The sequence below is a fragment of the Mus musculus genome, chromosome 4 (genome assembly GCF_000001635.26).
Source record: "Mus musculus strain C57BL/6J chromosome 4, GRCm38.p6 C57BL/6J".
NCBI lineage: Eukaryota > Metazoa > Chordata > Mammalia > Rodentia > Muridae > Mus > Mus musculus.
The window spans coordinates 20,369,160-20,390,534 of NC_000070.6; the positions used below are offsets into that span (position 1 = coordinate 20,369,160).

At 37.7% G+C, this 21,375-nt stretch overlaps 1 protein-coding gene across 5 annotated transcripts in view; it reads right to left on the minus strand.

Annotated features, from left to right (window-relative positions):
* The window catches only part of Nkain3 (Na+/K+ transporting ATPase interacting 3), a 669,681-nt gene that overhangs the window by 258,131 nt on the left and 390,175 nt on the right, over positions 1-21,375 (minus strand). The gene's annotated exons all lie outside the window — the stretch shown is intronic.

The following is a 21,375-nucleotide window of genomic DNA, read 5'->3' on the forward strand; positions in this document are numbered from 1 at the left end:
TTCACCAATATGGCCATTTTTACTATATTTAATCCTGCCAATCCATGAGCATGGGAGGTCCTTGAAAAGATCTTCATGAATCCTACATCTGACAGACGGCTAAGATCTAATATATTCAAAGAACAGAAGTAGTTTTATTCCTGAGAACCAAATAATCCTATTTAAAAATGGGGAACAGACCTAAACAGAGAATTCTCAAATGAGGAATATCGAATGGCTGAGAAACACCTACAAAAATGTTCAATATCCTTAGTCAACAGAGAAATGCAAACAACCCTGAGATTCCACCTCACACCAGTCAGAATGACTAAGATTGAAAACTCAGCTGACAGCAGATGCTGGTGAGGATGTGGAGAAAGAGGAACACTCCTCCTTTATTGGTGGGATTACAAGCTGGTACATCCACTCTGGATATGTGTCTGGTTGTTCTTCAGAAAATTAGAAATAGTTTTATCTGAAGATCCAGTTATACTACTAGGCGTATACCCAAAAGATGGGATATGAGGTTCCCAGTAGGGAGACCTGGAAAGGGGTTAACATTTGAAATATAAGTAAAGAAAATACTCATTAAAAAAGCAAAAATAAAATGGTTAAAAGTTGTCAGGTTGTTTCTCAAAACTCTCAACTTACCCAGGCAGGGAAGTAGTAGGATGGGGTGGTCTGTCTTCTTCCATTTCTGACTTATTTCCCAGAGAGAATGAAACATTTCAGATGTGTGAGAATGAAGAAAACATAGAGCTTAAAAGCAACCAGATCCTTCAAGAAGCGATGCACACATAGAAAGCTATTAGACATGCTCTGCATATAAATAGCAGGAGAGACCCAGTACTTGGTGACTTCAAAGGACTTTCCTGAGCTTTGCTTCTTTGCTTTGTGTATATAATATATAACATTATTAGTCATATATCTATATATGAATATAATTACATACATCAATATAATTGCATTACATAGTTCTAAGCAAGTGAGTGAAAATCATATTTTATAAGTATATATAGAGAAGTTTGGAGAAAGGAAGCACATGTGAGTGCATGTGAGGGGTCTGAGATAGGTGTCAGTCTGGAAATGCTGCTTAAAAGAAACATTGGAAATGAGCGAAGCTACAGAGCCACAGTCACAAAGCAAGACAAAACAGAAACCAGATTCTACCGTACACATTTTCATTGCTGGGGTTAAACAATTGTGGAACATTGGCATTTTCAAGGCTCAAGGTGATTGTTTTAAAACCCCAGCAAGAATTGCTTTTGACTACAGGATTGTGGGTGGCCTGTAGTTTCTTTACTGGAGTCTGAAGCCTCTGGAGTTGACTTGTAAAGAGGACCATATGGAATACTGGAATAAGCCAACTTCTCAAAGGAAATTGTGGCCATTTAAGAAGGGTTTATTCCTCACCAGCAAAATCCACTCACATTTTCACAGCAGTAGCTAAAGATCTAAGATCCTTGACTCTGATTACTGACTGTCTAAATGAAGAAGAATGTCAGTGGAGTTAATTGTATTAACTATTATAGTTATAGTAAAACAAAGCAATCCAATTTCTCATCAAAGAATGGAATGTCTATCATGGGTGGAGACCTAAGCCTCCAGTTGTATACTTCAATACCCTGGCCAAGCAACCATCCCTAGGAAGGTAGGCTCATCTTAAGCCATGCTAAAGTGTTAGGCAAAGTCAATTCATTATTTAAAGATAATTGTCTTTCCCTTCCAAAGCCCCTGCTCCAGGCATAGTAGTTTACGGAGTTGTAGACATGTCATTTGTAAGTCTGTCATTCGTCTGAATTATTCAGAAAAGCTTAGTTTCCCCTTTCATCTATTTTTTAAGTGTAATTCTTTAATAGTTTGTGTTTTTCTTAACATTTTAGGCTCCTTTACTTTTTTTTTTAAAAAAGCCTTTATTTCTCTGTACTTGCTTGCCTAGTGTGTGATATGTGCCAGCTTAAATGACATGCTACCCACCTCCTACTCTTCTTCATTCTTCTTTGGCCAGTTTCTGATTTTTAAAGCTTTCCTGTCCTAATTTTTAAAACTTTAATAAACTTGTCCTTGAGCTTCTATTACTCTTAAATTCTTTTACTGATGAGATAAAAAAAATCCCAAGAGGGAACCCTGATTACCCTGAACCAACAGTATAACAACTGGTTTCTATGTCATGTCCCAAAGTTTAAAGTACAGAGCAGTAATAAATATCTCAGGGATAAAGCTCCAATACTCTTCCAGGTATGAGTTAGGATAGACATTTCTCAAAGACAGTGTCTAGGGTGAAATGTTCTTCAGGCTGCAGGATACTGCTTAAGTGGGTCTTGGCCCACTTAAAAGAGAAGGAGTATCTTTAAGCCCTGAGGAAGAAATGAAGGTTGGTGGCTTTATCAGTATTCACTTTCTTTATTTCCAGAGCAGTATTATTTTGGGTTTTTTCATAATATAGACTTAATACACATAATAACTTTCTTAATTTGGATTATACAAGTAGTTCAAAAACAACACTCAATTCTTAGATAAAAATTTGTTGTATAGAAAAACATTGACAACTTGCTTCCATCACTGTTCTGTAGCGTTGCCTTGCAGAAAGAAGGAAGGACAATCTACTCTTGTTTTTCAGAGAAAGTGACTCCTTAGTCACTGACTCTCTTATCAGGCAGAACACACAGAATAAGGCTCAATCATACTTTTCTGCAGCAGAGTTATTTGTAAATATAATGCACCAGAGAAATGTCTAAAAACCCACTAGGTTTTGACAGTTTCATGTATCATAATACAGTGCTCACCATGGCAGGGCCTAGATGAATAACTACAAAGGCAAAGTCCTTCTAATAACTGAGCCAAGGGACAGAAAAACAAATGGACTCCAAAGCCATAATGGTCACTAGAATCACTCTGAAATGAGTGTCCTTACCTTTGTATTATTTTTCTTTTTATCCTATAATCACAGCTATGCATTCCACAACTATTGTACACCAAACACAAAATTGCTTGACATTTATCACAAATGGAAGAATGAAAAGAGTTTAGAAAACCTACCATTTTGATTCTCTTGGAAGCAGATTCCGAGACAATGGTAAGAGTGCATGAGCAATGGTCAGTGTCTGAGAGGACACTGGATAAGGAAAGGATTCAAACTGAAATTCAGTTCTCATAAAATATAGATGAATTGAGTTAACCTTGGAGAATATCGGTCATACACAGAGGAGAACTCAGATGGCTCATGCAGTTAGGGACATAAAACATGGTTACACTTCTTTCCACTAAATCCTTTAGTCTAAGGACTAATTGATATGGTCTGGATAACTGGTAAGCTCTAGTGGGGCTTCAGTCTCATAGATAGGAAATTTAATCAAGAATCTCTAACAATATCAATGAGCAATAAGGGAAAATAAAGCAGTATTTTCAAGGATATTAAAATTGAAATGTTTTGAGCTGGAGAGATGGATAAGCCAGTAAAAATATTTGTCAGAAAAGCTTTAGAATCTAAGCTTGGATCTCTAGCACCAAAAAGAAAAGCCGCATGCAGAGGCATATTTTGATAGCACAGTGCTGGGGCAAGGAGGTGAGACAGGCAGATCCTCAAAATGCATGGGCCAGTCAGTCTAGTTGAATACATAGGTTCAGGTTCAGTGACAGATCCTATCTCAAAAAGTACAGTAGACATTGACTGAGGAAGACAGCAGACATTAGCTTTGTTTCCCACAGGCACGTGCACATAAACCCATATGCACACATGTTTACAAACAAAAATGTATACACACATACATCTCTCACTCAGATATGCATAGAAGAATTTAAACAGTTTGAAATGTTTTATTCCAATGCATGTCGAACCTACTTATGCATATAAATTTCTGGGAATCTTGTTAAAATCCTGATTCTGACTCAGTTTTGAGCTAGGCTTTGGAATTCTACATTTCTAACATGATTCTAGGTGTGCCAGAGCTGGTCCATTCATGAGCATATGCACAAAGGACTTCAAATATTATGACAGGTAGATGTACATCCACATCTATCGATGCACTACTTAAGACAGCTAAGAAACAGAATCAACCTACTACACATGACTGGAGAAAGAAAATATGGCATGTATACAGAATAGAATGCTATTCATCTGCAGAGAACAATGTCAATTATAACATTTGCAGGAAAATGGATAAAACTGGAGATTCAGTGAAGCAGCCCAGGTTTAAAAAGACAATGCTGCGTGCTTTCATCCATATGACAATCATGGATTTTTCCATATATGCATCCATATGCATGTATATGTTCTGTAATTATAGGTCACGGAACTAGAAAGCTGACTGTTAGATATGAGTGAGATGAGAAGAGGAGGAAATATAAGAGAATTCATGGGAAAGAAAAAAGACCAAGAGGCCAAGAGGTCGGAGGGCACTGGGACAGGAGAGGGAAGTGAATAAAAACAATCAAAACAGAACAAAGGCTGATAAAAATGTTGTAATAAAACAGATTCCTTCAAATGCAACTTTAAACCTAATAAAAGAAAATTGAAAAATGATAAGCCACATCAATACATTAATTTTAAAGCTGAATTATGTTTATAGTTGTGTGAGGTGTTCATGTGTATAAGTGCATGACTATGCATGTAGATGCAAATGAACTTGTGTGTTCCTATGGAGGCCCCTGGTTGATAGTTAGGTGTCTTTTTAAATCATTTCCCAGTTACATCTTGAGATAGGTCTCTCGATTGGCTCCAGACCTTGACAGCACTGTCAGAAGCTAGTTTTGCTTAAAAATCAGTTCTGGGGATTTGGTATCTGCTTTCTGAGTTCTGAAATAACAGTCAGGGGCTAATGACATTTCAGCCTCTGGGGATCCAATCTCCAGTTCTCCCTTTATGTTACTACTGCTTTGACCACAGAGGCATCTCTTCAGTTGGCCCCAATATTTTAAAAGTATTTCAGGGTCCATGAGATTGCTCATCCTTATCACATACTTCCTATCTAAGGATGCTGCCTATCAAGCATTCCAGATGGATAGAGAAGAATGCATCCCTTTGGACCTTAGGGTTTTATATTTCAGGAAATTTTGTCTGAAAAGGGGTGACAAAGAGAAATAACTCTTTTTAGACCTTGAAGCAATGTCTTACTGAGTTTAATTTTCAGAACCCTTAGAAGCAAGAGAGAACTCGTGTCTGAATGTAGCCAATGACCTCCACATATTCAAATATGCACATATACACTGTAGCATACACTCTTCCAGCACAAAGATCTCTCTCTCTCTCTCTCTCTCTCTCTCTCTCTCTCTCTCTCTCTCTCTCTCACACACACACACACACACACAGAGACAAAAACAACAACAACAACAACCGTCATAACTACCACCACCATCAGCAATAATATAACAATAACAGCAAAAACAACAATAATGACAAGTAGCTCATATTGAGATTACAAAGTCACTAAAATCCAGAGGAGATTCTGGGTTAAAAGCAAATCTTTGGGGTGTCGTCAGCACATGACCACCTGCATTACAAAGTTAGTTAGAGGTGAGCAAAGAGTAAGGACTGAATGCCAGGCAACCCTGACATTTACCGTGGCTCCTTTCCTTGGAACAACCCAACATCACCTATCAACTACTCCTGATGGACAAGGAATGCACATTTCTAGATTCTTTTGGGCGTTGGCTGTTTATACCCAGGGAACTGTGCCCGAGGAAGGTTAAGAGGGAGAAAGGAGTCATCATTGTCAGCATTCTGGCAATGAGTTGTTGAGATGTTGGAGCAATGTTAGGAGCCTAGAGCTTCACTAATAAATGAATCAAGAAGTAAAGAGGAGTGAGCCATATTTAAAACTAAGAGGCCAAAAAATTGAGATAGACTTCATGACTTTCCATTCCCCCTAAATGGTCATGATCAGACACATTTCTGAAGAGAAAAGGAAAGGAGATTTAATTTGCATGAGGTGAGCAATGCAATAAGATATTTAGGTGATAAATATCAGCATCCTCTAAAAATTGGAGAAATTGGCTTTGGGTGAAATTTAAACATTTTGAAATTAAAATTTTTGAAATATTTGTTTGAAAGATGTAACACGTTTAAAGGTATGTTAGTCAAAATGGTCCATTAGAGGAGACTTCAGCAATTCATAATTTGGAAGATGTAATCTTTAAAGTTTTAGCTCAGAGAGAGGTGATATATTAATATTATCCAGGCAACAAAGAGATTGGTATTAGAGAAGAAATAAATGAGTGTTTCCCTTACTTTAACAAAAAAGGAGGCTGGCATTTTGAATAGTGATTCCTTACTGTTTGCTGAACCACAGAAGAGTATCTTTAAAAGTTGCCTTTCATAGAAACTTTAGGTTCAATATGCCGGCTCAGGTACATGGCCCAGGTCTCCAGTGAAGAAAGTGAAAATATAAGATGAGGAATGTATGGTCACCAAGATCCAAATGTTTAATATCTGTTGCATTCTTTAGTCTGTCAGTGCAGCTCATGTAAGTAGATCCTCTTCTTAAGTAACTTCAATGCATTCATTTAGCAAATACTCATACAGGATTATCTGGTATGATACATTTCTGCTTTACATAGTTGATTGGACTCATCCACTGACAATTGTTTTCTCATAGTACTCATTGAGGTTATTTGTAATACATCATGGAAAAAGCTAAAAGAAGGAGTCTAAACATAATCCCACACTACTAGTTAAGAACAAGATGAAATTACTCAAGATCTGATCTCATTATCCTGGAATCAAGAAAAAAATTGATAACCTTAGAGCTTTCAGACCCAGATTAGCCAATATATTTACATTCAGCACTGGGCAGGAATACAGGCAGAATTTCAGTTGGCTGTTTGAGTAACTTGTGACAGCTCTTTATCCAAGCACATGAACTTCCCATACATCCCAGCTCAAAAACACCTTAGCACTCTTGATATTCCTTCAGTTTCTTATTAAACTAATACACTTATAAGATATAGTTCTCTTACTTTACTGTTAATTTTTACATCTCTTATTTTCATTTTTTTTGCCTATTTCTATTTCTCATAACTTACCATCTGAATTTCTGAGATGGTGACTGGCATACTGATACTTTGAAACAGCAATTACACTACAATACTGGAAGTAACTGGGACCAGTGGGAACTGGGCACCCAGGAACTCTGCTCAACCAGTGACACGGGTTCCTTCTTGTCTCGGACAATGCCCTGAGCAGACCTTAGGCACAAATTCTACAGCCAGTCCCACAACACCCAGAGGAAGCTCCACTCCCAGGCACTCTAACACTTCCAGGATCATAGGACCAGAGGTGAGGAGGACACAATATCTGCCTCAACACCAGAAGTAACTGGGACCAGCAAGACCCAGGCACCCAGGAACTCCAACCGACCAGTGGCATGGGTTTCTTCTGGTCTGAGCTGGTGCTCCAACTCCACAGCCAGTCCCAAAACACCCAGAGGAAGCTCCACTCCCAGGGGCTCTAACATGCTCAGAATCATAGAATCAGAGGTGTCCTGAGAAGACAGACCTTGGGTGCTAACTCTGCAGCCTGTCCCATAACACCCACAAGAAGCTCTGCTCTCAGGTTCTGTAATTTGCCCAGGACCACAGGATCACATGATCACAGGATTCCAGAATCCAAGGAGCTTTGTTACACCAGAATTTCAGGGTTCCAGAGGCAGCTTGACTCCCATGAGCTCTGATACACCTAGGATCTCAGGATCCCAGGATCCCAGTATCCCAGTGACAGGTGAACTCTGAGGAGCTCTGACACAACCAGGATCACAGAAAGGACAGGCTCCAGTCAGATATAGTGAGGGCAGGTAGCACTGGAGATAACCAGATGGTAGGAGGCAAGTGTAAGAACATAAGCAACAGAAACCAAGGTTACTTGGCATCATCAAAACCCAATTCTCCCACCATATCAAGTCCTGGATACACCATCACACTGGAAAAGCAAGATTCAGATCTAAAATCACTTCTCATGATGGTGATAGAGGGCTTTAAAGCCATTAATAACTTCCTTAAAGAAACACAGGAGAGCACAGGTAAACAGCTAGAAGCCTTTAAAGAGGAAACACAAATATTCTTTTAGGGAATTACAGGAAAACACAATCAAACAGGAGACGGAAATAAACAAAACCATCCAAGATCTAAAAATGAAGCTAGAAACAATAAAGAAAACACAAAGGGAGGCAGCCTTGGAGTTAGAAAACCTAGGAAAGAGATCAGTAGTCATAGATGCAAGCATCACCAACAGAACAAGAGATAGAGAATCTCAGGTGCAGAAGATAGCATAGAAAACATTGACACAACAGTCAAAAAAAATGCAAAAAGCAAAAATTTCCTAACCCAAAACATCCAGAAAGTCCAGGACACAATGAGAAGACCAAACCTAAGGATAATAGGAATAGAAGAGAAGGAAGATTCCCAACTTAAAGGGCCAGTAAATATTTTCAACAAAATTATAGAAGAAAACGCCCCTAACCTAAAGAAAGAGATGCGCATGAACATACAAGAAGCCTACAGAACTCCAAATAGACTGGATCAGAAAAGGAATTCCTCTTGTCATATAATAATCAAAAATCCAAATAGACTAAACAAAGAAAGAATATTTAAAGCAGTCAGGGAAAAAGATCAAATAACATGTAAAGGCAGACCTATTAGAATTAAATCAGTCTTCTCACCAGAGACTATGAAAGCTACAAGATCCTAGGCAGATAGATGTCATACAGTCCCTAAGAGAACACAATTGACACCCCAGGCTACTACAACCAGCAAAATTCTCAATTGCCATAGATGGCAAAATGAAGATATTCCATGACAAAACCAAATTTACACAATATCTTTTCATAAATCCATTCCTACAAAGGATAATAGATGGGAAACACCAAAACGGGGAGGGAAACTAAACCTTAGAAAAAAGCAAGAAAGTAATCTTTCAACAAACCCAAAAGAAGACAGCCACACAAATATAATTCCACCTCTAATAACAAAAATATCAGGACGTAACAATCACTTTTCCTTAATATCTCTTAACATCAATGGACTCAATTCCCCCCAAAAGACATACACTAACAGACTTGATACGTAAACACGACCCAGTATTTTGCTGCATGCAGGAAACCCACCTCAGTGACAAAGACAGACACTACCTTAGAGTAAAAGATTGAAAAACAATTTTCCAAACAAATGGTCCCAAGAAACAAGCTGGAGTAGCCATTCTTATATCGAATAAAATTGACTTTTCGCCAAAAGTTATCAAAAAAGATAAGGAAGGACACTTAATACTGGTCAAAGCAAAAGTCTACCAAGATGAACTCTCAATTCAGAACATCTATGCTCCAAAAGCAAGGGCATCCACATTCATAAATTAAACTTTACTAAAGCTCAAAGCACACATCGCACTCCAAACAATAATAGTGGGAGATTTCAACACCCCACTCTTACCAATGGACAGATCATGGAAACAGAAACTAAATAGACACACAGTGAAACTAACAGCAGAAGCTATGAACCAAAAGGATCTAAGAGATAGTTTTAGAACATTTCATCTTAAAGAAAAAGAATATACCTTCTTCTCAGTACCTCACAGTACCTTCTCCAAAATTGACCACATAATTGGTCACAAAATACGCCTCAACAGATACAAAAATAATGAAATAATCCTATGCACCACAGACTAAGGTGGTATTAAATAGCAACAAAAGTATGGAAAACACCCATACACTTGGAACCTGAACAGTGCTCTACTCAATGATAACTTGGTCAAGGAAGAAATAAAGAAATTAAAGGCTTTTTACAATTTAATGAAAATGAAGACACATCATGCCAAAACCTATGGGACACAATGAAAGCAGTGGTAAGAAGGAAACTCATAGCTCTAAGTGTCTCCAAAAAGAAACTGAAGAGAGCTAGCAGCTTGACAGCACACCTGAAAACTCCAGAACAAAAAGAAGCAAATACACCCAAGAGGAGTAGACAGCAGGAAATAATCAAACTCAGGGCTGAAATCAACCAAATAGAAACAAAAAGAACTGTACAAAGAATCAACAAAACCAGGAACTGGTTCTTTGAGAAAATCAACAAGATAGATAAACCCTTAGCCAGACTAACCAGAGGGCAAAGAAACAGTATCCAAATTAATAAAACCAGAAATGAAAGGGGAGACATAACAATGAAATATATCTTAAAATAATTTTTCTGTTTGTTGAATATTAACAGTTGAAAATATTAGATATCATGGAAATACTATTGATAATTTTTCTCACTGTGCTTGAAATTAGCATTTTCTTAGTGTCTAACTTCAAAGAGTTTTTGCTATTTTGAAATTTTTAAAATATACTTACTGATAAAATAATTTCTCTCCTAGAAACACTGACAATCTTTTTATAATAAACTTATTATTAAACAATGTACACAGATTATAATGCATTTTAAATACTCTCTCACTATGTTAGGTGGTATCATACAAGGGCTTTTGAATGTATTTCTTAAGGATTAATTTTTAATATTTTATGCTTTTTTACTATGCTCAGTTCCCAAAGAATATTTTGCATGTTTTGAAACAATTTAGTATTCAACATTAGATACATGTTCCTCAGTTATAGATAATATTAAATATTCATTAATGATATTTTTAGGGTATGAAAGGATATGACTATAAAAGTTGAACAAATTTTGTATGTATTATTTGATTCTCAAAATACTCAATATTATTATGTTTGATGTATAAAATGCACTTAAATAATAAAAAAATTAAGAAATATTTTTTTAATCAAGTTAACATTTAATTGGGGCTGGATTATAGGTTCAGAGGTTCAGTCCATTATCATCAAGGTGGGATCATAGCAGCATTTAGGCAGGCATGGTGCAGGAGGAACTGAGAGTTCTACATCTTCAACTGAAGGCTGCTAGCAGAAGACTGACTTCCAGGCAGCTAGGATGAGGGTCTTAAAGCCCACACACACAGTGACACACCTACTGCAAGAGGGATACACCTTCTAATAGTGTCACTCCCTGGGCCAAGCATATACAAACCATCACAGGGATAGAGTATACACTCTTTCATTTTACTTACTTTAATGTTATTTAATAAAGTGAAATAACCTCACAAGGTCAGTGGCCACCATATCAGATAAATCTCATGGAGGAAAACTTCTCTAGAAGCCAGGCTACAGTAGCTTGAAAATACCAGAGGCCTTTAATATAGTATATAGTCTGCTTCAGTATAGTTTAGTGATTAAGATATTTAACCATGATGCTAGAATGAGGGGTTCAAATATCACCTCTGCTGTTGGGAACTGTGACACTGTAGGAGTTACTTTCTTTCAATTCTGCATGCCTCCATTTTTAAATCATGAATCAGGGTATAATCATGCCCATCTAACATGCTTATGTAATAGTTTATTAACTGGTTCACATGAAACACTTAGATTTGTATCTGACACGCCAAGAACCAGATTCCAAAGCAGGCAATGTCAATAATATACTACAGGGACAGCCTCTGGAAGTAACCATGTGAACCAGGATGACTGAACCCAATCATAGCACATAGGTGACAATTTATGAGCATATTACTTCCTATCACATTGTGTATGTGTGTGTGTGTGTGTGTGTGTGTGTGTCTGTGTGTCTGTGTGTGTGTCCAATTAGATGTTTTCATTATTTACCCTTCAAATGATATTCCCTTTCCTAGATTCCCTTCCAAAAACCCCCTATCCATTCCCCACTCCCCTTGCTCACCAACCTACTTCCTGGCCCTGGCATTCCCCTACATTGGGGCATAGAGCTTTCACAGGACCAAGAGCCTCTCCTCCCATTGATGTCCGACTAGGCCATCCTCTGCTATATATTCAGCTGGAGCCATGTATCCCTCCATATGTACTCTTTGGTTGGTGGTTTAGTTCCTGGGCACTCTGGAGGTACTAGTTGGTTCATATTGTTCTTCCTCCTATGGGGCTGCTAACCACTTCAGCACCTTAGGTCCTTTCTCTAGCTCCTCTATTGGGGACCATGTGCTCAGTTCAATGTTTGGCTGTGAGCATCCACTTCTGTATTTGTCAGAAACTGACAGAGTCTCTCAGAAGACATCTATATCAGGCTCCTGTCAGAAAGCATTTGTTAGCATCCACAATAGTATCTGGGTTTTGTGACTGTATATGGGATAGATTTCCAGGTGAGGCAGTATCTGGATGGCCTTTCCTTCTTTCTCTGCTCCACACTTTTTCTCTGTAACTCCTCCCATGGGTATTTTTTCTTTCTCCTAAGAAGGACCGAAGTATTTGCAATTTGGTCTTCTCTCTTCTTGAGCTTCATGAATTGTATCTTAGGTATTCCAAACATCTGAGCTAATAGCCACTTATTAGTGAGTGCATATCATGTGTGTTCTTTTGTGATTGAGTTACCTCACTCAGGATGATATTTTCTAGTCCCATCCATTTCCTTAAGAATTTCATGAAGTCATTGTTTTAAATAACTGAGTAGTACTCCATTGTGTAAATGTACCACATTTTCTGTATCTACTCCTCTGTTGAGGGACATCTGGTTTCTTTCCAGCTTCTGGCTATTGTAAATAAGGCAGCTATGAACATAGTGGAGCATGTGTCCTTATACATGTTGGAGTATCTTCTGGGTATATATGCTCAGGAGTGGTATGGCTAGGTCCTCAGGTATCACTATGTACAATTTTCTGAGGACCTAACAAAATGATTTCCAGAGTGGTTGTAACAGCTTGCAATCCCACTGGCAATGGAGGTGTGTTCCTCTTTCTCTACATCCTCACCAGCATCTGTCACCTGAGTTTTTGATCTTAGCCATTCTGATCGGTGTGAGGTAGAATCTCAGGGTTGTTTTGATTTGCATTTCCCTGATAACTAAGGATGTTGAACATTTCTTTAAGTGCTTCTTGGCCATTTCGTATTCTATTACTCAGTTGAGAATTCTTTGTTTAGCTCTGTACCCCATTTTTAATAGGGTTATTTGGTTCTCAGGAGTCTAACTTCTTCAGTTCTTTGTATATGTTAGATATTAACCCTCTATTGGATGTAGGATTGGTAAAGATCTTTTCCCAATCTGTTGGTTGCTATTTTGTCCTATTGACAGTGTCCTTTGCCTTACAGGAGCTTTGCAATTTTATGAGGTCTCATTTATCAATTCTTGATCTTAGAGCATAAACTATTGGTGTTCTGTTCAGGAAATTTCCTCTGTGCCCATGTGCTGGCGGCTCGTCCCCATTTATTTTCTATTAGTTTCAGGATATCTGGATTTATGTGGAGGTCCTTGAACCACTTGGACTTGAGCTTTGTACAATAAGATAAGAATGGATCAATTTGCATTCTTCTACATGCTAACTGCTAGTTGAACCAGCACCATTTGCTGAAAATGCTGTCTTCTTTTGTCTTCTTTTGATCCTTTGCCAAAGATCAAGTGACCATAGTTCAATTCTGGTGCTCCAATTCTATTACAATGATCTTCCTGCATGCCTCTGTTCCAATACTATGCCATTTCTATCACTATTGCTCTGTAGTACAACTTGAGGTCAGGCGTGGTGATTCCACCAGAAATTCTATTATTGTTGAGAATAGTTTTTGTTATCCTGTTTTTATTTTTTTGTTGTTATTTCAAATGAATTTGCAGTTTGCTCTTTTTAACTCTATGAAGAATTGAATTGGAATTTTGATGGGGATTACATTGAACTTGTAGATTGCTTTCAGCAAGATGTCCATTTTTGCTATATTAATTCTGCCAATCTATGTGCATGGGAGATCTTACCATCTTCTGAGATCTTCTTCGTTTTCTTTCTTCAGAGTCTTGAAGTTCGTGTCCTACAGATCTTTCACTTGCTTAGAGTCACACCAAGGTATTTTATATTATTTGTGACTATTGTAAAGGGTGTTGTTTCCCTAACTTCTTTCTCAACCTGTTTATCCGTTGGGAGGATGGCCACTGATTTGTTTGAGTTAATTTTATATCCAGCTACTTTGCTGAAGTTGTTTATCAGGGTTAGGAGTTCTCTCATGGAATTTATGGGGTCACTTAGGTTTACTATCATATCATCTGCAAATAGAGACATTTTGACTTCTTCCTTTCCAATTTGTATCCTTTTAACCTCCTTTTGTTCTCTAATTGCTCTGACTGGGACTTTGAATACTATATTGAATAAGTAAGGAGAGAGTGGGTAGCCTTGTCTAGTTCCTGATTTTAGTGAGATTGCTTCAAGTTTCTCTCTATTTAGATTGATGTTGGCTACTGGTTTGCTGTATATTGCTTTTACTATGTTTAGGTATGGGTCTTGAATTCCTGATCTTTCTAAGACTTTTACAATGAAGGAGTGTTGGATTTTGTCAAATGCTTTCTCAGCATCTAATGAAAGGATCATATGGGTTTTTTCTTTGAGTTTGTTTATACAGTGGGTTATGATGATGGATTTCTGTATATTGAACCATCCTTGCATCCTTGGGATGAAGTCTACTTGATTATGATGGATGGTCATTTTAATGTATTCATGGATTTGGTTTGTGAGAATTTTATTGAGTAGTTTTTCATCAATATTCATAAGGAAAATTAGTCTGAAATTCTCTCTGTTGGATCTTTGTGTGGTTTAGGTATCAGAGTAATTGTGGCTTCATATAACTAATTGGGGAGAGTACCTTCTGTTTCTATTTTGTGGAATAGTTGGAGGAGTATTGGTATTAGGTCTTCTTTGAAGGTCTGGTAGATGTCTGCACTAAACTCAGCTGGTCCTGGGCTTATTTTTGATTGGGGAACTATTAATGACTGTTTCTATTTCTTGAGGGAACATGGAACTATTTAGTTTATCTGATCCTGATTTAAGTTTGCTATCTGGTAGCTGTCCAGAAAATTGTCCATTTCATCATAAATAATTAAAAAAAAAGAAACAGCAATTAATCTGTTTGCTAAAGCACAGGTCCATCTTCTCAAAAGTTGCCATTCAAAGTAACTCTTTAAGTTCAACATCATATTTATAAGCAACAGGTCTAAGATTATTCAGCTTTATCTTGTCTTTGATACATGAAACCATGTTATGCTGCAGCAGTGCATACATACTTGCCCTGTTTGACTTCAATTCCTAGACCTTAAGTGCCTTCATTGCTGTCTACATTGCTTTTTCATATTTCAATCTAATCTTGGTTCATATTTCAGGGATTCATCATCCATTCTATATTAAATGCAAAATCTGTGAAGTATCAAGTCAGAATGAAGTGTCATTTTTTGAATCTCCATATGAGTTAAATCATATATTACAGTACTAATATTTTGTGCAATAGATAATATTGTTGTCTATGTGTTCCCCATACTTAATTATTCATTTCTTATATAATAGAAAGATGATTTTTACTCACCATTAAGTGATTTCCCTAACATATTTATATAATGTCTTGTCAAGTGCCTTGTTCAAATATATTTTAATGAATGTTATCAACCAACTATTAGATAACTCATAAAAAGTGACATAAAGGATTTTGGAGTCATTTACTAGATTATATAAAGTACAGAACAGAGACTTTTATAAACTTCTAAAAATTATAGAATGCTTTGATTTCAGTATAATTTGTCCCCACTAAAACTCATGGCATAGCTAAATCCATTTTCAGAAAAGTTGGGAGGGGGCCCAGTGGAAGGTGTCTGCATCATTCAGCAGGAGCACTCATACATGGGTTATGTTTTTCCTTCCCTACTGAGTTCTCACTCCCATGGTACTTGACAGGTTATCTTAGTAGTTCATTTGCTTGGTTCTGAACACACCTGCTGCCTTTATTCTTTCTGCCATAAAGTGAAGTAGAATAAGACTATCACAAAATATAGCTGTCCAATATGGACAGTACATGATCTCACAAATGTTGGCTCTTTTAACTTATAAAGGACCTGGCTTATTCTATTATATACATAGATAAGGAAGCAAGGCACAGTAAAACAAACAAACAAACAAACAAACAAACAAACAAACAAAAAACAAAGTTCAATTCAACAAGAGCTACATGAATGAGAACAATGTTCAACTGAACAAGAATTACATGAATGATCGACCTTGACTTCTTTGAACTGTCTGGGGGAAGGTTAAGAAACAATGCTGTGACTTTCAGAAATCGCCATGAGTGATATGGTAACTTCTCATTGCCACTTAGGAATTATCAGGGGTTGGGAGATAGAAAGCTTGGATAAGAGCCTGTTGGAAGGGTTAAATGAACATAGGTTAACGAATACTCTGGTCTCTTCTGTCTCATAGAATGCTTTTGAAGGGTAAAATATATTAGTTTGCAACAGAGATGAGCCTACCCAGCACTCAGAGATGCTGAGCTCTTCCTGAATAATAATCTTGGATGAGGGTGAAAACAGTCAGTCTTTGCTCAGTAATATAGGCAGGATTTCTTCAAGAAGGCTGGGCCCTCCAGCTCTCAGTCAAAGAACAATAAGAACCAACAAACTTCATATGCAGGGAACGTGCACCAAATTTCAGAGGAGATCAGATTTACTGCAAACCTGGTATTAAGAGAAAGTTTTCTTTCTATCCAGAAATTCCTGGAGTAAGAAGTAGGGTAAAAAGGTGGCAGAATAGGTCTTTTAGAAGGAGAAGCTTCATCCCTGGACCAGTACCCTGTAGAGACTGCCTGAATGAAACACACAAGTGATGACTAAGTATAGATCACTGCTTCATTGTTTCTGCCCCAGATCAGAAAAGGAAATCCTGGTAGAACAGAACACATTAGATCAATGCAGTAAATCTTTCTAGCCAAAAAGATTTGTACTCATGCCCCCAGTGTTTCAACTGACAGAACACCATGTGTTTCTACAGTGATCTCTACACCATTCTTGGGAACATCTGAAAATGCACTGAAAGCTTGAAAAGATCCTTCGCATAGATAAATCACTTTACTTCACTTAGTTTTGCAGGCAGAATCAGGTAGAGGTGTGTTATACAAACAGGAAGTGCCCAAGTACCATGGGGCCTCCAGTGAATTGATCCACTGGACCCACAGTCCATACACACACTTTCTCGCTGCTAAGGGTTTTGCTATTCATTTTTTGTTTAGCTGAGAGATGTTAGACATAGAGAGCACACATGGAGTCTTGATAGGATTCTCAGAGTTTTTTAGTCTTTAAATTTACCTTATGATACATCCACTTCCAGACTGGATTATGAACCTAAATATCACCTCTAACAACCTTTGATCAGAGTTCTTTATTTTTGTTATTCAAAAAACAGTTTTGTACCTCTATGTGGAGTCCTTGTCTGGTTGATCACATTTAATCATTTCATCAACGCCTAAGGTGTTAAGGCCACCATATGTATCATGTCTTCCATTACTTAATCCAGTGATATTTCTCAAGTCACCATCTATACTTATATGAACTGAAGTATTGTTGAATTCTTTTCTCAGAGAGGAAAAATATACTTTACTTCTTGAATTTTTAATTCTGATGTAGATATCTTGGTATTATTCAGACTTATAGATTATAGAACTAATTATGTACTGGGTAGAGTTCTTATTTGAAGCTGCTTTAATTGTATTCCACTCATCTTCATTACATCTTTGTGAAGTATGACCACAAGATCAATTAGTTTTCTTTAATAGGGAGAAGAGGAACAAAGTGGTTTGCTCAAGGTCACTTACTAAATCAGCACTGGAACCAGGTAGCAGAAAGAGTAGGCCTCTAGATTCCTGCTTCTGTGTTCAACCCAGGAATCATGTTGCCTCCAAACCATGGCACAATCTCAGGAGTGGTTTCATTTCATGCTTAGCAGGGAGAAATCCCCCCACCCACCCTTGCCTCCTGAGTTGTTCAGCTAGCCAGGGAGGATACAACAAAAGGCGAATAAATTTCTTTCTCTCTTTTGCCCAGAACACAGCATACATCTAATGACTGGACTACAAGAGACAGAAAGCTGGCTGTTTACCGCCGTGTAGTAACATGGACCATGTTAGGGCACCTGAGGTTTCCATCTATATTCCCCCTTTCTTTTATAATGACATTAAAGCAGAACTATAGTGTACCTATCCACCACAATTTACTTAAACACAACTCCCAACAAACACTCCCAAAGAAAACAGGTTTTAATAAATCCAGAGACCTAAGTACTTCTTATGTATTTTCCCACTTTCTGATAAGCATCATGCACTTCCTGTAATAATCTTCACATAAAACTGGCGAGAGCCAGAGCTGGTCTCTGAATCCCAGTCGGCTTCATTCCTAATTTCCTTTATAGAAGAGACTGAATGAAGGCGAGTCTTTGCAGAACACATCTTTGCTCCTTGGCAGACAGGAGAAACAGACCTGAGTAAATCATTTTGGGGGGGGGGGGGAGACCAGTATGGTAAGACACAGAAAGGAAATGGAACAAGTGTCTGTGGGGCTGGCTGTGGGCTATATAACTAGTTAACTTTGTGTTCTTAGGATAGCTAATACAGTGACAAAGGAATTCTATAGAGACCCAAATGATGGCTGACTGAAGTGGACACTTGGAAAATGCATAATGATGCCCTTTCCTAAAGAGGACATGCTCTTCCCCCCTGGATTGGCTCTCTCTCTCTCTCTCTCTCTCTCTCTCTCTCTCTCTCTCTCTCTCTCTCTCACACACACACACACACACACACACACAAAATACTCTTGTCACCCCTTCCTTCTTGTCACTGCTCTATTCTAAGGGTCTGGCATAACCTCCATATTCCAGATATATATTGCCATGTAAATATGCAGAACATTCTGACACTTAAAAATATGTCCAGAGCAAAGTAGGGCAGATGAGAATTACAGTGTAGCCTGCAGGCATAAGGAGAGAAATGAGTAGGCAATACTTCACTTCCTGAAGGTACGATAGTAGTTTTCCAGCCAACTGATGCACTGGGGGTGGGGTGTGGGGTAGGGGGTAGATTATTAACCAAGCCAACAAATGCACAGGCTAGGAAACTAATAAATTATTTCGACAGTATTTTAAAGCCCATGTGTCTTCAATAATATGTCACCAAGTACAAGAGAAGCTTTAAATTCTGCACTTATTTTAAAGACTCAATATTCTCATGTTATAATATTATTTATTCAAATGTGAGATAAGTCTCATTTTATAAAGTATACAGAATAGTGATCAATGTCAATAGTGATCAACTACTGCCTCAGTTTTCCAATGATAACCTCAATTTCTGCAAAGAGGTAATCAAAGTGACCATTTCCAATATGAAATAAAGAATCCTACACTGAAACCTTATTAGAAGACTAAGTTTTTGCTAAGTGATAGGGTGTTGTTTGTTTGTTTTTTAATGCTGCCCTTGTAGTTGACCAAGGGCTGAGAAAGCATCTTTAAGGCATGGGAAAACTAAGATGGTCATAAGTTTTCTCCAAAGGCATATCTGTAGAGCTGGGCCTTCACAGTGTGATTCCAGAGTTTGTGAGGAATTGCAAAACTCAGTGAAAGCACATAGGATGTTGCATATGCCAACTCTCCTTATTGATGCAAATGACTAAAAATTCAGGACCAACAGAAACCCACGGTAAACATAGAGGTAGGTCTGCATTATTTACAGCTACTGCTTTCTGCCCTACGATGTTGGTCAGGTGGATGTGTACAGAGCTTTCCTCTTATGTTTCACTGAATGTTCAGAGTGACAGGATGGGTAATTGTACTCTCATTCTCCACAGCAAGGTCATCTATGATGAGCAAAGGCTGTTTGGAGTCCTTTTGCTCAAAGGTCCCAAATCCCAGGCTAGGATTGTTTTTGCTATGTTTTCACTAAAGCAAATTTGACAGGATGCCATAGATTCCACAGGAGTTTGTCAAGTACCGTGTGTGCTGAATAGTACGCAAGGCTCAGAAAGGAAAATGATGAGAAAACAAAGGTTTTTCCTTCCAGATGCTCTGGGATTGATAGCATCCAGGTAAGCCACATAGTCTTATTCTTTCTAGTTTTTTTTCATTTGTAGCTGTAGGGAAATTAATAGCAATGACAGAATTAACCTTGAGTATGGAAGATGACAGAAAATGATTTAATTATTTGTGAGAGTCCTGGCTTCCTGTTATTGAGATGGGCAGTAGGCAATTACAGCAGGATATAATTTGGGTTTTGTATAATACAATATAAAATGGATCCAAATGGATGTAATTAAGTGTAGGATATTGACTAGCCAATCCACTTAAGTGAATTTTATTGAATAAATGTAATTGTGAATTATTGCAATTTCTAATAGTTTCTGACATTTTGAGTACTTACATTGTGTGCCTATGAAATATTTACAAGATTATCCCAATTAGCTGATAAATAATAGTAAATTTCAAATATGGTTTGGTAGCTACTTTGAAAGAAAAATCCCATAGAGTCTGTTGTTTAAATGATATAAAAGTTGAAATTGTTTAGATAGTGTTTGTTTCTAGTACAAACAGTGTAACTAGCCTGAAGACAGTTAAACAGGAAGAACTAACATGACCTCATCTACTGAAAATTGATTTTTCTAAAGTTTGAGTTTAGAAAACACAGAACAACTTTTTATTTTAGAGGAATTCATTTCACACAAATGGATTTTTAATAAAATCTTCAGTTATTTCCTAATGTGGATTGACTGGCCAGTTCCTTTTTCTTGTCTTGTTTATTGGTTTCTTTATCTTCCCTGAACAGTCTTAGCTGGAGGCAGCCTCAGAATTGCAGAACACCAGCACAGGCTTCCATTGAAAGTAAAAAGGAAGGAAGAGGGTGGAGGGCTTCTGGGAAGAATGAGAATATCCCACAGTATGGGGACTAGGGGACAGCTGGGCCTTGAAATCATAAAAGCATCAAAAATCAAAATCCCAAATTAAAAGTTGAAAATTACTCAGGTTTCAGAAACCTGTCATTTAAAATGCAATTAAAGTCTGCAAAAGCCAGGTCCTAAGTTATGATACTCATTGTCTAAAGTTGCCAAAGAATTCCAACAGGATTCCATAATTCTGTGCAACTGTTTTTCAATCCTTCAATTTTCTGAAGGTTTCTTGATACATAAAATAACAGCCATTGTTAAATTACACCGCAATAGTCTCCAGTTTAGAAGCCAGTGTCAGTTTTCAAGGTTGACCACAGAGCTTCATGCTCAATGGGATTATCTAAATTGAAAAACAGGGAGTTTAAAGGGAACTCTGTAGTGGCCATGGCCAGAGAGGCAGGAGAGGCAGTGGTACTCAGGTCCTGTTGCTTTTGAGGTGGTCAAGCCATTGTTGAAGGAAGATATCCCCAGGTCTATTCTCTGATACCACCTTCTCCCTGGACTTCTCTAGAGCTATGATTCTGCCCTTTTTAGGACAAAGGCACTTGGGATATTGCCACAGAAAACAACTTCCATTTGACTTTATTTGCATATTTCAATAAAATACGATCTCTTCCCCAACCCTCCCAAAGCTACAGTTACTTAGGATTTGAGCACCAAGAGTTTACTCATGAGCTCTTGCAC